The sequence below is a fragment of the Vidua macroura genome, chromosome Z, assembly GCF_024509145.1.
Source record: "Vidua macroura isolate BioBank_ID:100142 chromosome Z, ASM2450914v1, whole genome shotgun sequence".
NCBI classification, from domain to species: domain Eukaryota; kingdom Metazoa; phylum Chordata; class Aves; order Passeriformes; family Viduidae; genus Vidua; species Vidua macroura.
Window position 1 is genome coordinate 30,786,551 of NC_071611.1, and position 19,811 is coordinate 30,806,361.

Sequence of the window (19,811 nt, forward strand, 5' to 3'; positions counted from 1 at the left end):
TTGTAATTAAAAAACTGGGGAAGGACAGGTGGGGACTCCTCCACAATTTAAGAAAATTTAATGAAGCTGTAGAAGATATAGGCTCTCTACAACCAGGTATGCCATCTCCATCTATGCTACCCCAAAATTATAATTTGGCCGTAATTGATATCAAGGATTGCTTCTTCCAAATCCCACTCCATCAGGATTATGCTCCCCGTTTTGCCTTCTCTGTACCCTCCATCAACAGAGAAGCCCCTATGAAGCGCTACCACTGGACAGTACTACCTCAGGGGCTTAAAAGTTCCCCCACTATATGCCAGTGGTATGTCGCCAGGGTTCTGTCCCCAGTGCATGTCAAGTGGACATCCTGTATTTTCTATCATTACATGGATGATGTGCTGATTTGTGCCCCTGACAGCGAGGTCCTACAAGTAGCTCTGGAAGACACTGTTAGCGCCTTGTTGGTGGCCAGATTTGAATTACAAAAGGAGAAGGTACAGTTGCTACCACCCTGGAAGAACCTGGGCCTAGAAATTAACAACTAACAATTAGGCCTCAACAAATTCAGATAAGTAACAACCCCAAGACACTGAATGACATCCAGCGCCTGTGCAGATCGTTAAATTGGATCAGGCCATGGCTGGAACTCACCACAAGGGAACTATCCCCTCTTTTTGACTTGTTAGCAGAAAGGGAGGGGGATGAGGGTTTAGGTTCCCTGAGAGTCCTGACCCAGGAGGCCAGAGCCGCACTCAAGAAGGTCCAGACCACCATTGCGAGCAGGCAAGTCCATTGCTGTCAATCAGGGCTGCCTTTCCGCTTCATCATCCTAGATGAGTTACCCCATTTACACGGAATGATATTCCAGTGGGACAAGGGCCAATGGGACCCCCTCTTAAAAATAGAGTGGGTGTTCCTTGGCCACAGACAGTCCAAGAGTATCACCAGGCCACAGGAGCTGATGGTGCAGCTCATAATACAGGCCAGGGCTTGTCTGCAAGTACTAGCAGGATGTGACTTCACATGTATCCACCTCCCCATCAAAACATCCATGGGGAAAATGACCAAGGAGACCTTTGAACACCTTTTAAGACAGAATGAAAATTTGCAGTTTGCTCTAGACAGCTTCTCAGGCCAAATTCAGATCGGACATCCTGGCCATCATCTGTTCAACACAGAGTTCAAATTGTTACCAAAAGTATTACAAAGTAAGAAGCCACTCAGAGCACTGACAGTGTTCACAGACGGGTCAGGGAAGTCCCACAGGTCAGTGGTGACTTGGAAGGACCCAGAGACTCAGCTGTGGGAATCTGATGTTAAGATAGTGGAAGGTTCCCCACAGGTGGCTGAGTTGGATGCTGTCGTGAGGGCTTTTGAGAAATTCGATCAACCTTTCAATCTGGTAACAGATTCTGCGTATGTAGCAGGAGCAGTGTCTAGAGCAGAACATGCAGTCATCAAAGAGGTCCCAAATCAGGTCATCTTCGGGTTGCTCACAAAATTAGTACGCCTGGTCTCTAACCATGAGCATCCCTTTTATGTGGTGCATGTGAGATCACACATGGATCTCCCAGGCTTTATTGCTGAGGGGAACCGCAGAGCAGACGCCCGGGCAGCCCCAGTACAGCTGGGAGGCCAGCCAAGTATAGTCGATCAGGCCAGGCTCAGCCATCAGCAGTTCCATCAAAATGCTCCAGGTCTGGCACGCCAGTTCCATCTGCGGCGTGACCAAGCCAGGGAAATTGTGGCCTCGTGCCCCAACTGTCAGGAGGCAGCTTTACCAACACTGGGAGCAGGTGTGAATCCCAGAGGTCTCTGCAGTTGTGAGGTATGGCAGATGGATGTCACCAAAGTCCCCAAATTTGGGAAACTCAGGAATGTCTATGTAACCGTGGACACCTTCTCGGGAGCAGTTTTTGCCTCAGCCCACATAGGGGAAAGGGCCACAGACATGAGAAAACACCTCATACACGCCTTTGCCACCTTAGGGGTCCCAGCCACAATTAAAACTGACAATAGTCCAGCTTATACTTCCAAGTGTTCAGCAACTTCCTGCAGGAATGGGGGGTCCAACATAAGACCAGGATTCCTCACTCCCTCACCTGCCAGGCCATAATAGAAAGAACACACCTGACGCTGAAGCAGGTCCTCTGGAAACAGTGGGGAGATGTGCAAGTACTGTCACCGCACAAGAGGCTCTGCAAGGCATTGTTTACCATCAATTTCCTAAACTGCTCTTTAGACAGACCAGAACCACCAGCCCTGAGACATTTCAAACAACATGAGGCGCTCCAGCCAGAGGAGAGGCCTCCAGTACTAGTGAGGGATCCGGACTCTAAAGAAATCCAGGGTCCATTCCCACTTTTGACCTGGGGAGGGGGATATGCCTGCATATCCACGCCCTCAGGAGTCAAGTGGATCCCCAGGAGACATGTCAAACCTTACACTCCAGGACAATTAGTGGGTCAGAGTGATACAGTGCCAGTGGATGCAACCAATGATCCCACCAACCAAGGGGTTGCATCCAATTGCAGGCACTGCAGGGAAAGAAGGGACCCAACATTTTCCTAAATAGCATTCTCCTTACAACTACCTCAGTCCAGTTATGTCCCCAGGCCACATGTTTATAATAAAGTTGTTGCCCCAGTTCCCCTATCCCCAAACGCCCAGGGAAAAACCAGCTCCAGCATCATCTCCAGGCCCTCTCCATCTGCAAGGCAGTCACCGCAGTCGCAGCAGCAGAAGCTGGGAGAAGCAGCCACCGTGTGAGAATCCAAGTCAAAGCAACTGTCTTTTTTATATTTTTTAAAGCGGGGAGATATTGCATCCTGGGTTTGGGTTCAGATTAGGGGTTCTGATCTTTGTTAGTTTGCTGGTTCTGTGTACCCTCGTGCATCCCCTGTGTTTCCACCCCCCCACCAGGGTGGTTAGCTCCAGGCTTCCTGCCATTGGAGCTTCCCCCTGTCACTCTTGTAACCACTCCCTGCCAACTCCTGAGGATTCCCCGGTCCCAGTGCCATATTTATCCACGCAAGGTTGGAAGCGGGCTGCAGCTTCTCCATCGTGGCTCTCGCGGCCAATAAAGCATCCAGCCGCCACGTGGATGGATTTGGACATTTTCCCTGCCTCTTTGTTTCCTCCCTCGCACCAACGGCAAAGCGCGGCCAGCAGCCCACCCCGGAGCGCAGCAGCAGAAGCACCCGGGAATTGCAGCAAGTGGCAGCAAGCCCCGGCCCCGACGAGAAGCCGAGACCCAAGCCGGGGCGCTTGGGAGCTGACCAGGGCTGAGAAAAATAACGCACTGCTGCTTTTACTCTTCTGATTATTTTCCCCTTCCCCTTTGGCGGGACTAAATGTAGTGTATAGTTGCTGGCTGGGGTTAAATCATTATACATCCCTTATCAAATATGCACTATTTAATCATCTTTGCTCTCCACATGAGCCGTACAAGTAGGACATACTGTAATCCTCATTCTACAGATAAATAAACTGCTAGCAAATAAATAAATTGCCCCTCCAATGAAGCTGAGGAATGAAAAAAAAATCACTATTAAGAGCCTGTTGTCAGTAGACTACCCACTTTGGGCTGTTCTCTTGTGATTTGCCCATGAAGGCAGGCTGGCTTGCCTGGTTCTGGGCCATGCCAGCTAAGACACTTCTTGCACTCTGGGTTGGAAGAAATGTGGGACAGCCATGCCCCACAGCCAGACCAGGTGCAGATGGGAAGGACCAGTTGAGATACTCAGCAGAGTAGCAGTAGGGACAGCTGAACCTGCTCCAGGAGCCCTTTAGGAGGGTCTAAGCTGGCCCATGACAGAAGCACTGCAGAGGCTCTTGTAACAGCTAGTTACTGCTGCGATTAACATGTTTTGTGGTACTTCTGTATCCAGAACCATACTATGTAACTCATCCTTCAGAATCATCCCATACACAGGCATTTGGACACCATAATAGTACATGACTGACACTCTCAAGATTATTTAAACAACTAAAACCATAGAGGCTTATTTTGTTTATAGAGGGTTAAAAAGCCCCACCAAACTGATCCTTGACAATTTTAGCTTATCAGAAGATAGAAAGCTCAGGCATTTTGGTGGCGCATTCTCCCAAAGGCATCCGTGGGATGAGTGGGTGGTTGCATTGCTATTAATCTGCCTGGGCAGGGGCAACTGCTGAATGCTGTGGGGTTTAGACTTAATAGATAATAGACATATACAAAATAAGAGCATGTAGGATTTAAGGAGGCTCAGCTTAAAACTTTGTTAACAAATTAAAGATGATGCATGTTTCATACAATAGACCAATAAATGAAAGAAATTTGTTGTGGTTTCCCATTACAAACAAAAGCAATGGGCTTCCTTTAGTGGATTAGTAAGAACAACTAACCTTGCATGACATTGATGTGCTAGGGTGGAAATGTTTGCAAACTATGAAATGAGACTGTTTGAACATCAAGTGTACTTACAAGATACTAATGAAGTTGTGTTATGCATTAAACTAATCAGTGTTGTCAGACAGTCATTCCTCCCATCTGGTTATCTTATAATAGGAGCATTGCGAGCAAAGCGATAAACAGGAGGATTAGCTGCAGGAAGTGCAGAGGAGTTATGACTAATACATATGTATGTAAATGCCAGCACTGGGAATAAAGGCAACATCTATACACATTTGGTTAGGGAACTGTTTTCCTCCAAAGATGTACCTGAAAGCTTGTGTTCACTTAATTTCTGTTGTACAACATAGAGAAATTGCTTCCACTAGGCTTATATGATCCTTTTATGCTGTTAGAAGCAGGATGAGGTACAACCACCAGGCATTTGGCCATCTGCAAGCTGGGTTATCTACTGTGTGAAGGCTGTGTCTCGGGTTGGTGAGGACAGATGGGCTTTTCCAGAGGGTAGTTTTTTGCGTGAGGGTTAGGAAATTGTTGCAGGGGAAAATTGTTGCAGGGGAAATTCTAGCAGTGTCTCTCTGTCCCCAGTGATTAGGGAGCATTTCACCTGATGAGCTTAGGCTAAATGCATACTTCCCAGTGGCCTAGGTTAGCCAGAACAATATTTAGCTTTGATCTTTTGTTGCTTATTTCACATACACAGTTTCCTATAATAACTTCAATGGCTTATATATGACAGGTTAGGAGGAGGAAGTTAATGATCAACATATATTTGACTGGTCTATCTCTAGCTCAGTTTAGAGGAAATTAATGATCAACAGATATTTAACTGTCTTATCTTTAGCTAAACTGTACTGTACTTTACATCCAAATTGAACAAGAGTAATTATAATAATAACATGCTAAACAGATGCAAGCCCTTCATACATAATGTGAGCTCTAGCTGAAATCTATTCAGTTCCCTAAATGCATACTATAACTTCTAGCTGCGTTTTCTTTCAAATTAATAAAAGCAAATAAAAGAATCTCAAATACATTCTGTAAAATCTGGCCAATGGTACTGTGGACATACATTCTACCTGGTACTTTTGGATTTCAGAATAGATAGTTATTGCCATGTGGCCCAGAGCTGAAGGTTGCAGGAAAAGAACAGTCTGTATAATTGTAAATAGAGGTTTGCCCAAGACTCAGATGTAAATTTGTGGATTCAGTCCCAACAACTGTCAGAAACTCGAGCTACAGACAAAATTGCTGCAGCTGTCCATGTGGTGGCACCACAACCCTGCTTTTCTCTAAAACAAAATAGTGCCCTGAGAAAGCTAGGGGAAGCAAACATTTTGTTTCATAATATTTGTTCTGTATTTAAATAAGCAGTTAAACTTCATTTCAAGAGTCACACTTAAATCACTAGTAAAAGACAAAAAAAAAAATACTTCTAATCATTGTTAACTATGGTGCTTCATTTCTTCTATCTTTTAAAAATATTCTGTCATAAAGACTGTTTAAAATTTCATGCTCTATTTGCTCATGTTAAAAAATGAAGTGACAAAGAATAGAGGGAAAGGTCTCCTACTTATAAGCAACAGTGGATAAATATATTTGTTTGTGGTATGGGACTGCTATTCTACTAGAAGAAACACTTGACATTTTGATAAGTTCTCCAGGGAAAACAGATACTAACTTCAGAACATAATTTTAATTATACTAAGGAGATTAAATTATTCAAAAGCATCCCACTGGTAAGGTGCAGTATTTCCTGAGACAGTTTAGTGGAAAATGCCACATTAATCAGTTCAGTATTTCACACAAATGGCTTAATGTTGGGAAGAAATGCAAAACATTGTAGTATGGGAAAAAAAAAAAAAAAAAGGAATAGAAGAGAAGAGGCAGAATGTTCGTATAACAGAGGAGGATCATGTTTTAACTTCCTCTTCCAAAATTTTTACAGAGGAGAATAACAGTGGGGAGAAAGCAGTACTGCTTTTATTCTTGTTGGTGTGCTGGTACTGTGGCTCTGGTACTGTGCTCAGTTGGGCGAAAACAAGATGTATCTGAGAAGCTCAGAACCCCACAAGCTGTGCCCATGACTTTTGACTGTCCAGAAGCAGCAAAAATAGAATCCACTGTTCACATGTTAGCATTTATGTTGATAGGATTAGCACTCTGTTTAATGGAGAAGATAGATCCACTTCCAAGCATCTCCAGACCCACTTTCATTTGTCTGCCCTTACTGTCAAAGGACAAGACCACGTGGATTCAGGTAGATTATTTTCTCCTCTCTTCAGAAAGATAAAAGCCAGACATTTGGGTACAACATTTTTAAAATGAACAAAGAAATGAACATAAGTATGAGTTATGGCTGTGTTCACTGCACTTCTGCAATTCACACACAGATCTGGGCATTTTTGTTTTTTCATGTGCCCTCCATAGGCATTTTTGATATCCCTGTTAATGATGCATATTACCCATGTGTTTTGCACATGTGCCTTAACTTTTTATTATCTTGTCTTTTCTCCTCATGCTCCTTCTTTCCCATCTTTATCCCCAGACCACCAGAAAAGAGTTTGCACAGCTGGTTCAATGCCACCAATATAAAATGAAATAAAATTGTCAGTCAAACTATTAACCTTATAAAATATCAGAGTGTAGCTGCAATTTTTCTGAAGCAGTGGCACATAAAGGTCTCTCCACACAGAATGCCCTTAGTAGTGATGTCCTTAGTGGTACAAGTGACCCATGTGTGGGTGAGCACATTCAGCTAAGAGAGGCAAGGAGTCACACTAAAACTTTTGGCACATTGCTTTGTCTGCTCTTCTTCAAACAGATGGGAGGGAGTGCAGTCATGGGGCTTTTTGAGTGATGATACTGATAGAGATGACAAAAACAGAGAAACAGAAGGGTGCTGGAGGTCCTCTCTTGACTTACTGCCACTGAGATACACAACCAAATTGTGCTATCAGCAGTTTGTACACATTCTGGGACAATGCCAAGAAGTTCATAAAGTAGTAAGTAACTGGCAAACATGGATTTGCCAAGAACAGATCATGTCAGACCAGTCTGTTCCTTCAATGACAGTGTAAATAGCTTTGTGGTAAAGGGATAAAGTAGAGAGGTAATATCTCTGCTTTAGTATGTTTATTTGCACCATTCCTGTGGTGTGCTCATAGGCAGACTAGTGCAATGCTGTGCAAGGGAAAATAACCAAAACTCATGACACACAGAGAAAACCAACCACAGGGAATAGCAATCACTGGTTCACCTCCAGCTTGGTCACACATATTGAGGGGCATTAATATATATATTCAGTCTTGTGTTGCCTATCATTGAATAAATACTTGGTTGAAAAATGAGACAGGATGGCTGACATATTTTCATATAAGTCTAAGCTGGGAAGGACTGAAAATATTTTAGATAACAGGGGTGGCATTGAAAAGGATCTCAATGAAAATGAGATCTAAATGAGTTTAAATGGACTGAAATAAATAGGCTGTGATTCAATAAGAATAAATGAAAACCTCTACCCATTGACTGAAAAAATTAACTACAGTGTTATGAGGGGGCTTGTGGGAGGATGGATTGTAGGAGAATAGAGATAGTGCTGAAGGCAACCTCGCCCCTGAGGAGTTGCAGCTGTACTAATTACCAATGAGTAGCAGCAGTCCTGCCCTTAATACGGCGCAGCTATGTCCAATAAGGCCTGCCCTTAATAGGGTGCAGCTGTGTCCAGTAAGGACGGGTGTTAAAAAAGAGTGGGTTAGCTGTTTTAGAGAGGGTTAGAGTCAGTTGGCTGTGCTGCTGTGAGGAGTAAGAGTCAGACATTTGTGCTAGAGCTAGTAAGGGTTAGTATGTGTGACTAGGGATAGATAGGGTCTGGTGGTCATGACAGGGACAGGTAGAAGTCAGCCAGCCACGCAGAAGCTAGAGAAAAGGAGTCAGAGTTGTGAGGAGCCGCCCTGGGAGCTCACAGAGAGAAGGTATGAAAGTCTTACAGTAAGATAATAAACTGTCCCAGACTGAGAAGCAAGATGTATTTATTTGCCATCTGTATGGCAGTTGTCTTAAGTGGGCAGTTTTTCCTTATCTCTTCTACAATCAATCCTCCCTCTGGGGAGACATCTGCTGACAATGGGCCATTGAGTGTCCCTACATGACTGATAAGAACTATAACATCCCATTGTGAGATGCTCCATCCAGAGGGAGGAGCCAAGCATTCCTACCTGCATATATAGTCTTGAGTTTCTGGCCCACGAGCACAGCTTTTTCTGCGCTGGATTTTCCCAGAGGAACAGTTGCCTCTTCAGAGGAAGACTGCACCCTTTTTCTACTCCAACAGAACCACACCTGACACTCCAGGAGGACTGCAGCCACAATTCCAATTGGACTGCTACCAACACCCCGTCCAACAGGGTGTCAGGTTGTATTCTGACTCTGTCAGTGTTGTTTTGGTTCACTGCATTGTTTATTTTATCCTTTTATTTTCTTCCCTAATAAATAACTCTTATTCTTGCTCCCATATTTTTGCCTGAGAGCCCCCCTTAATTTCAATTTTATAACAATTTGGAGGGAAGGGGTCTACATTTTTCCATTTCAGGAGAGGCTCCTGCCTTCCTTAACAGACTTAACCTGTCTTTCCAAACCAAGACATAAACTAATGGTGACAGTCAGTTCCCATCCACCGTTGACTGGTGCCAAGCACCAATGCCAACAATTGGTGGCCTGTACAGGGATGAGTTCTGACAGGGGCTGGGGCATTGAAACAGGCAGCAGTAGCACAGATAAGAATTGTCAGCTTTTAACAGGTCAAAAAACACAGATTAAGTGTGTCAGGATGCTGTAGAGCACTTGAAGCAATCATTCATTTCTGCCAAAGCCTGAGTTGGATTTCCACTTCTACATGACTCACATAATGATATAGATTGAGAGAAGTATTTCTCAGTCTGTAAAACCAAATGTAAAAGCAGGAGCAGTGCAGAGATTATAGATTACTAGGAGTCCCACAGTCAGAAATGTGTTGAAGAATATTACTGCATGCTCTTAAATACTTGAAATCATTAGGGCTGAATTGAGAAGAAATGGAGGCAAAAGTGTTGGAGATTTTCAGGCAAGATTAGCGGAGGTAAATGTGTGTGGTTTGTTTAGGTAATAATTACAAACAAAAACCTGTGAAGAGTATGGTCTTTCAGAAATGTTACATATAAGTAAATAGAGGAGTGGTAGTGACAATCAGAACTGAAAGCTGAGCTAACAGTAGAAAGAACCCTGCACTTGTGAGCAAGCAATATTATTCAGCAGTGTCCACCAGAATATACTGGAAGCCCAATGTGCGCAAGTCTGTTACTGCTACCCTTCAGTGTCTCAGTAGGGAACAAAGCCATTTTCATGGTTAGTGAGAAAGATAATATTTATATTCAATTTTCTCTAGCTTTTAAGATGCCATAAAAAAAAAAAAAAACCAAAAAACCAAAAAAAACCCAAAAACCCTCAGACAAAGAAAAAAACCCTAACCAAACAGAAAACAGCCCCAACCCAAACCTGTTTCTTTCATAATCATGTTATTTACGAATTCTGTAATACCCAGTAAGTTTTTCACTTGTTAGTTTGAATTGATAACATGCAACTTTAAATAGATATAAACAACCTAATTTCTCTGGTTTAGTTCCCACTCCTTTCTCATAATTTCTGACATTTCTAGTTCATTGTTGAAAAAGAGTGTAGGGCTCCTTTTTGATGGGAGGAGACCATGCCCACAAACATTACTAGTCAGAATGCAAACTTTTCCCATAGGGTGTAGAAGCTGATGGCACATGTTACTGCTATCAGTATTAGACAATTGCTCTCATGCCAGAGTTAGCGCTGTGGTTGCTGAGTCACCAGTGTGTCATTCAAAACATCACTCTAGATGCCTCTTTGGATGTGGAGACATGGTAACTTCTATCAAAAGCAGAATAGCCTTGATGTCTCTGAACCCTAATAGGAATTGAGTCAAACAACTGAGATGGGCCAGGAGAGTCTTGCACTGTATGCTCAGAGTTACGTAGTCACTGATGCCTTTCCATCAGTTTTCTGCCTATTTCTTCCAGATTTTGCTCCTGAGTTCTGCAGCAGGGAGTGTTGGAAGCTATTCCTTCCTTTGCCACTTGCTAACACCCAGTGCACACAACATGCTTGGTTGTGACTTGCTGTTGAGATTTAGCCCTTTTATACATGTGGGTTATCTTATTTTCTAGAGTTTAATTTGTGAGGCTCATACCTAGTTTGGTCTGGAGAATTCTGGTCTCCCAAATTGGAGAAGTCAGCGTTTTGCCTTTTTTCTTCCTTTTCTTTCTTCCTGCCCTTCAAACCTTTTCTTCAAACAGTCTCTCAATGTCAAGAAAATAAGCCCTCACTTTTATCCTTAAAAAAATTACAAGAAGAACAAAAATAATTTCTTGCCAGCTGTGAGTTGCTGTAGGTTTCTCTGGCATTGAGTGTTGCCTGAGTTGAGCGGTGTTGGCACTGGGTGTCCCCTGGATGGTTCCGCTGTGAAACTATGGCTCCAGCCAGCAACTAGAGGTGCTACTTCTTCATGCAGCTTTAGATCGTGGAGACTCTGTACCTCAAGGATTATATCCTTCAGCTTATTTTCTGGGCATTTGAAAACATAAGGTTTCTTTTTTATTTCAGCCATTTCTAATGTGCTCAAATGTGCGTTGAGATTATGAACCCTTCAGAGCACTAAAAATCTATTTCATGGTAATAGAATTTTTTTCTTGAGCTTTTCAGCTAAAACTCTGTACATATCTCCCTAGTCTTCACATTTAGCATTCCAGTTTACTCTAATTATTCCTGTGTGTACCAACAGGAAGATACACAGTTGCCACCACTGGTGCATGGCTGCCACTGCTTTTTCTTGGTTATAAAATTCAAAAATTCACATGAGGAAAAGTAGGGAAAACTAGTCAATGTTTCTTTTGAAAGTCAGAGGTTTAGCTACTGCAGCTACTTTGGAATGAGTATGAAGTGACCTCCTGTCACTTCAAATAATGACCTAAACTCTCCTGTCAGTTTTCTTTGGAAAACTCCCCAGATTTTTCCAAGCTAACATCTCCTTAGGAGAGAGCAGGCTGTGTTCTTTTTCATCCTAGCTGAATAAAGTCTATGAGGGTACTGAAGACAGAATATTGCCAGAACTAATGAAATGAAAGCAAAATTAGATCTGAGAGAGGATGTTTTACACAGCTCAGTCTCTCACTTTAGTATAATCTTGTAACACAGCACTTGGTGTAAAACTACTACAGAATCACACTGTGAAACCTGAGGATTTCACCTGGTCTCTGCAAGCAGATGTCAGCAGAACAAGAGATAAACGTGGAAGTATTTTTTTTAATGCTGGATCTGAATTATAATTATAGCTTTTGTTGATTCAGCTGCCAATAAGGATTGCAGGGAAGACAGCAAACAAGAGGTAGAAATATGGAGAGGAAATGGTGGGGGAGGGAAAGAAAAAGAGAGTGACAGAGAAACATATGAAGTAGAAAAATTATCATGACTCTGTAGATTCCAATAATATCCTGTTGGTCCTCTTCCTGTCTTTTCAGTGATTGCAGTCTTGTTGACATGGTGATTATAGACGGTATCCATCAAGTGGTGAGGGAAAAAGTCTGCAAAACACCATGTCCATGGGTTTATTTTGCTCCCTGTATCTCCCCTGAATGAGGTAATACTGTTTCACTGGACACTTCCTGCATCTTTTATATCTTCCTAGATGCTGCTGCTGGCTCTGAGGTTAGTGTAGTTGAATTAATCATGACCCATCAGCCAAGGTGACTCCTTCATCCTACTAGTGAAGGTCCCAGGACTTGGGAGGGAAGATTTCACAGTTAAGTCATAGTGTGAGAGAATTGGCATGATAGGAAGGATTTATCTCACCTGGAAGTATTTGCCACTTATCAACCTTTTCCCTTATCTGGAAACCTAGTTTGTAGCCTCAGGTCCTTCTGCACCTGGGAGGCCACTCTGTGCATCACTAGAAAAGTACCCAGCCAGTTGTTTGAACCTTTAACACCAATAGTCTGGTCTTTTACAGCACCTGTGTGGCTACTGCAAGTGGTTGAATGTTTGAGTCATTGATCACCAGCAGTCCGGTATCTCAGAGTATCAGAGGTCCCTCCCAGGCTATCCAACACTGGGCAAACAGTATATCCTGTCTCTCTGGCTGTGGGACTTCAGATCACGTAGCCTGAGCTTTCCAGTGAACTGGATAAAATGCAAAACCACACAAACTCCTATGATTGAACAAACCCAACACTCTCACCTGCCAGTAATGTGCCTTTTCTGCAGTGCTACAGGACAGAATATACTGTCTTCAGGTCAGAAACTTCCCCATGGTTTGTTCATTGTGCAGTTACTGAGGGTGGGAGGTGATATTGGAAGGCAAGTAATAATAAAATCTCCCTCATGTCAAGGAGAAAGCCTTCCAAGGACAAGGGCATCTGGCAAGACGTGCCACTGAAGAGAACACCAAGGTTCATAAGCAGCTATTGCAGAAAAGCTTTTATTTTAAAAGAGAGAAACAGCACAAGAAAGCTGATCCAGGCAGACATGCCTGTGTGATTTTTTTTCTTTTTTAATACTCCATTTTGACGTTTATGAAGCAAATGCTTAAACAAGCACTACTGCTGTTGTCACTAATACTGTAACATTTGCCTTGAGTTCCTTTGTTGCTCAGGGAACATGTCAGTTTTTCAGTACATTTAGCCTCACCATTTCCTTTGCAAATCACTGCAACAGAATGGTGTAACTACACCAATTTTATTAGAAATGAAATGCTGAGAAAATGAAATTTCTCCAGTGCTCTTTCCAGGTATTCTGCAGTGCAATATTTTAATTGATTTGGTTCAGCAAAAATCCAAGCTATAAAATATGATATTCTTGTAGGATTAAATAACAAAGATCAGCAGTGAGATGCAAAAAATACAGTATTTGTACTTTTGTGGATTCTAGTGCAACTATTCTGTTGTGTCAACAGAATATTTTTCAGAATATAAAAATTACCAAGAATATCAGAATATAACAATATTACACAATATTATTAAGGAGGATACCTTATTAAGGAGATAAATGTAAGGGACAAAAATCACTGAAGACTTCAGTAACTTCACAAGCTGGTGTTTGAACAAAAATTAAATGCCTGTGCTATATAAAATGCCTTTGGTCAAGGTATTTCTTGCTATAAATATTTTATATCGGATCATACTGACCAGCTTTATTTTTCAGGCATCTGCAGTGACCTCTGAGGCAGACAGTGAAAGGAAGCTGGTTGCACTGATTGAAATGCTGTTGCTGAATTCCAGATGAAGGACACAGACATCTCATGCAGCTGTCTCTGGCTAATCCAGCAACTAGAAATAATGCTATGTGAATGTACCATATTTTACCCAATGAGACTTTAATTCCATATGTTTATTTTTCAAAGGTTAAAGAACTCAAGGGAGAAGAAAATGAGAAAGGAAGCTTATTTTTTTCCTCATGTGAGAACTGGAAGTCATTCTAATAAACTTTACCAGGGGCCTCACAGCAGAGTAATAGTCATGGACAAATGTATTCCTAAGTCACAGTGGTTCTGAAATGAGATTGAGTCATTTGGAGACAGACATTTGACTTTTTTCTTGTCTTATTGAAACAGACATTCCTTTAGGTATTGCTCTGTTGTTCAGAATTTGATTTGGAAGGCACTGGGAAACAAAGGTGGTGAGTGACAATGTAAATCCTTCAGGTAGCTAAACGTGTGTAGTGAAGGAAATAGCAGAACTAAGGTACGGTGTTTTGCAAATCCATTTGAATTTTTCCAATGTCTTCTATGGAATAAGAATTTTGCCCTTCCTCACGGCATGATTAAGCATCTTGGTAGTAGAAAAATCAGTTAGGCTTATTTTGAGATAGCACAATGTTACCACAATGTTAGGCTTATTTTAAAATGCTCATGTTTTGAAATGAAGTGTAGGTTACTGTATGAGAGAATCACTGTAATAATTTGTCATAGTCTCTACTCTTTAAAACTCAAAACTTGAATTCAGATAAATATACACAATAAAATTTGGCCAGCATGCAACTAATTTAGCCAATTAGATACTGTCTCCCTGATAATTATTCTGTTAATTGGCCAATAGTAATGGCTTTTATGTAACAGAGGAAGCAATTATGAAGTAATAAATTTGTTATAAGTCATCTGAATGCTCAAGTGTAGGCTCAATCCATATATGTCCTTTTGATGCTGTGGATCATGAGTTTCCATAGAAACATTATAAACATTCAATAATTAAATTTGGAGCAATATGTTAGTAAATTACTTTCTTGCTTATGAAATGTTTCTGGAAGGATTTATCCTATGAAATGTTTATGTGATAATATTTGTTATTATAAGGAACAATAATATCTGTTGGCAAAATTTAGGTTACTAAATATTTGTCTTTTCTGAAATTTTTCCTGTTTTTCCAATCTTATTCTACTGTGAGGCACTTTCTACTACCCTATAATTCTTCTTCAGCTAAATTTTTATCTCAAATACACTATTATCATTTTGCAATCTCTTTGTTGACTGAACAGAAGGAGAAAATGCAGGAAAGTAGTAATTAAGAGTAACACAAGCTCTGCTATGTCCTACTTTTTCCTGATAATTTCTTTCTAGGTCACCACCTCTTTTCGTAAAACAACACACAAGTGCTCCCATTCATAGAACAGAAAATTAGTGGAAAACAGTTTCCAAGATGTATATTTTCTCCCTTATTCTGCTGCCTATGTCAGCAATAAATTTCCCCGGAAATGTAATTTATTTTCTCTGCAAATGAACAGGTATTTTGTTGTTGAATTCAGCAAGATTCATTGCCTAGCTCTGCTTTTTCCATGTCTCCTGTTCCAAATTACTACTCTGGACAGTGGACTACTAAGAAAGCAGAACCATGTGTACATCACTGGGGAACCTCTTGTTTTAATAAGGCTCCTTCTGGAATGTCAAAGATCAAGCCTCCCAGTGTCAGAGCATTTCAGAAACATTTCTTGGTCTGAGCTTAGTCTTAATCCCTTCCATGGCAAGGCTGGGTCTCTTCATCATCAGCTTTAACTCTTCAGATACTGATTCTGTAGCCACAGATAAACACATAATCTTACATATTAGGTGTTTTTTGCATCAGTGATCTGTTCACAAGTTGTTGAATTACAAGTGACACATCTGATTCATTTGACAGTTCCTTTTCCAGCTGTGAAAATTTTGGGGAATGTAAGGAAGAGCACTAGCTGATGACAAAGGCAGTAAGGAGAAAAAGGGCACTGTAAGGCAACAGAAAGAGCTTAAGCAAATTAACCATTAATTTATAACCCCACAGCTCAGTAGAAAACCTTCCAAATGGTCAATGTGTTGACATCTTCAGGCTGAATATCTGTAGAAACATTCTTTAATATATGAATATGGTACCCAAAATTGTCACATGATTTTGAAAATTTATGACAGAAGCTGAAAGAATAAGGACACTTTCTGCCAAAGAATGAATTCAAGTAATTCAAGTAAGTAGACTATGATATTCCTTATTGAAGTTGTCAAATTATGTGCAGTTAATTAAATTATGCCAATGAGTGAGGGTCTCAGGAAGTTTCAGAATATGACCAAGCTACCAGTGAAACACATCAGTCTTCAAATGACTGTAACAGAAAGAAATGGCAAAAATGGTACATGACCATGATGGACAATGGAGGATCCCTCAGGACATGAGGGCTCTGACCCTGGCAGATCCAGTCTACAATTCTGCCAGCAGGAGCAAGAACATGAAGAGTACAGGTAGTGGTACAACAAATGCATTTATAAAGGCATGAAAGTATGAGCGCAGCACCCGCATGCAGCACTATGTGCTTAAAAATGGACAAGCATGAAGTGTACAATGTCAGCAGAAAGCAATCTTTTCAAAGTGCTTGTTCAGTGCTTCACAGTCTCCCTGCCACTAGCTGACACCTTAGTGTAAGAGTGCACCCTCCTGTAGCAGTCAGAGGCCCTAAAAGGCCTCCATGGCGGTCACTAGCCTAAGATAAGAAATGCAGAGTCATGATGAGTGGACCAAAGCAGCCCCTCTTCTGCCCTCAGACCCCTGTTATTTCTCTGTAAGGCTACAGGTTGTATGCTCCCCAACCCCAGCCATTGGACAATTCCTAACACCTCAGAACCCTACATAAACCCCATCTCTGCCCAGTTCGGCAGAAGAACTGTCACTGGAAGCCTTTGCAGGATCTACTAATAAAGACATCGCTGCAGAACTCCATACAGACTTCTCCTCTCTCCATCCCTGCATCTGCCAAGGCACATAGCAAGCAATGAGCTGAAATCACTTAGAGCTGAATTCACTGGAGCTGAAATCACTCCACAATTGCTTGCTAAAGTTGCCTGAGGCTGGGAGCTTGCCCGAGGGCTCAGACAGGCTGAGCTGATAAAGCGCAGCGCTATCCGGGACACCTACGGCAGCAGCTGCCCGGGGGGCTGGATGGACCCTGGGGACCCCAGGCCGCGATACCCTGCCTAGCATTGTGAAGATTCTACTCTTTTATTCAGCTTTAGCCCTCATTCTGTCCTTCCTGTGTCTGACTAAGGTTTGTACCAACCACCTCACAGAGAAACACCTCATCCCCTACCTTTATCTTTTAGGCAATTCCTCCTCTTTTCTCCTTTGAAGAACAGTTCTTGGTCCCTGTCTGCTCTATGACCTTTCCTTTGATGATATCCTCTGCCTAATATGCTTGAACTACTATATTTAACCTTAAAAATTAAGCAACTATTTTAAACTATTCTCATACGTAATCTCCTTTGATCAAATAAAATATTTCTCTCTTCTTTTCTTCAGTTATCTGATGATTAGCTTAAAATTAACTTGGTCAAAACTGAGCTCCTTTCAATCCTTTGCCAACTTCCATGCTTTTCTTAAGCACCAGTCATACCGGTATTATTGTTTTCTGTTATGGTTCACAGTTGAACTGCAATTTTAACACTTCTTTCTAACTTTCTCTGCATACCTACTTTGAGCCATGTTTATCCACCAAGCACTTTCTAGACTCTAGTTCTGCCTATCTGCTCTTCTTATTCAACAATTTCGGTCAGATCATTACCTGCATGCATCTTGGATATATTACCCTTCCTCTGGCCTTTCCCAAACTTGTGGTATAATACTTCAGCACTTAAAGAACAGATGAATTCATTTCCCTCAGCTGCAGTGAATCTTTTTGTTATCCTCTTATTCATCATCATATGAAAGTTCTTTTTTAAAGTTCCTTTTTTTACATCTTTTATTCTTATATTCATGGTGTTAGTGATGATTTCTCTGAAAATCCAGTTTCCCAATAATACACAAATACTGTGACTTTCTTGCCGCCTACTGCTCCTTGCACTCAAACTGCCACCTTAAATTAAAGAGGAAAGCATAGCAGATACATGGATCAAGATCTAGTTCAGTCAAATAAAAAAAAAATCCAGAAAAAAAGAACCAAATAACAAAGTCACCTGCAATGGCTGCATGGAGTTATACGGTTTATTTATATATAAGATTTATTTACTTTAGAGGTTGTTGCATCCTGGAGTTTGGGTTTAGATTAGGGTTTTTAATTTATGTTAAAATAAGTCAAGTTCTGTAATCCTACATTTCCCCCGTGTTGTTCCCCCCCGCGGTTTCTGGCCCCATGCTGCCTGCTGCCGGACCTTACCCCTGTGCCACTCCTGTAACCACCCTGCTGTCCGGCCCCGGGAAACCCCGTGCCTGCCACCCCAATCCACACGATCCCGCTCAGCCCGCGGCTCGGTGCCCGCCCCTGCGGGGTTCTCTGGTTGGTCGCTGTTGCTGACGTCACCGCCACGGCAGCTGCCCCTATTGGGCGGCAGGCCGTGGATCCTCTCGCCCCGCCCCTCCATAAAACCCTATCCCGCCAGCACCCAGGTGCCATTTTCTCCCATGCGAGTGCCAGGAGTGGTCATGTCTTTCCATCGAATCGCGCCACGTGACCAATAAACCGTTCCTGCCAAGCACGAAGTAAATGGACAAATTCCTTACCTCTTTGCCGGGTCCCTAGCGCACGGTAACAGAGGCTGGCCGGCCCACGCGCCCGAGACACGGAGCCGTGTCCGGGAACCCACGGCAGCAAACCCCGGCAGCACGTGGAAGCTACGCCACAGCCGGGCTCCCAAGAGCCGCGTGCAGCCGGGGAGAGCGAAAACCCACGCCGTAAGAGGTTTCAAATTATTCAGAGTGATGTGTTTGCAGCCAAGGTTTTATTAGTATATTCCAGTGCTCTCTGATGTGCCCTTGCATGTTTAACTTGCAAACATTTCACAACACACCAAACCGTGTCACCATCTATTGATAAAGTTAATTTTATTGAAAGTGGGTTTTGAGTTAAAACAGAGTGACACAATTTGTGTCTGACTATTAAAACTGGAATAATAATAAAGTGATAGAGGCTGAGGATGAAATACTACTGCTTTAATTAGGTTTTGGGTTGTATCCCTTCTGTACTGTTAAAAGTATGTCAAGAATATTAGGAGTGTTTTCTGAATAAACATATTCACATAAATAAGGATTCTCATTCTCATGAATACAGTCTCTTCCAGTTTCTAATAGACTGAAGCAACAAGCAGGAAAACAAAAGGGAAAGAGAACCCCTTATTTGAAGGGTTTATACACTTAAGGTAGGAAAAGATATGGCAGTTCAAAAAAGAAAAGGAGGCTCAGGAGATAAGGGATAGCCAGATGTCTTCAGTAGTCACACAGCCAGTTTTGAAAAGGCTGATGATTATACCAGATAAAGGGATTTTATGGTGCTGTTAGCAGAAAAAAAAAAAAAAAGGAACATAGCTATTTTAGTTTATTACATACACTTATCAGAATAAGGAAGCTGTGTTTAAAGGTCATCATGCTATGTGAATCATAGGTGAAGATTTGAAGGAATATCACCATGGATTTGTGTAAAACTGCTCTTTGAAATGTTATGTCAGACCCTTTCTCCTCACATGCTTTTTATCACACTCACATATCCTCCTTCCTCTGAGATTGTCATATTTAGCAATTTCTCACAAGCAGAGGCTGTATCCCTCTTCATATCTGCACAGTCCTTAATACAAGGGAGGCCTAAGTAAGGTGCGGCCCATGGTTACTAGGAAAACTATAATCACACATGTTCTGCATCTCTGTGCCCTTTGCTTTGCTTGTAAAATTTAAGAAGAAATAAAAACATCAACAGTCAGAGCACTGAAATCTTAAACCCCTGTCTATATGTCGCTCATGCATGATGAATGGGGCAGAAGCTGACAGAAAGGCTGTGTCTGGAGATACACAACAAACAAGACCAAGGTTCTTTAGTAACTCAAACTTGTATCTTGACCATGCATGTAAACCTTCATATTGGCACCATTGCACCCTGTTGTCGTTTAGGA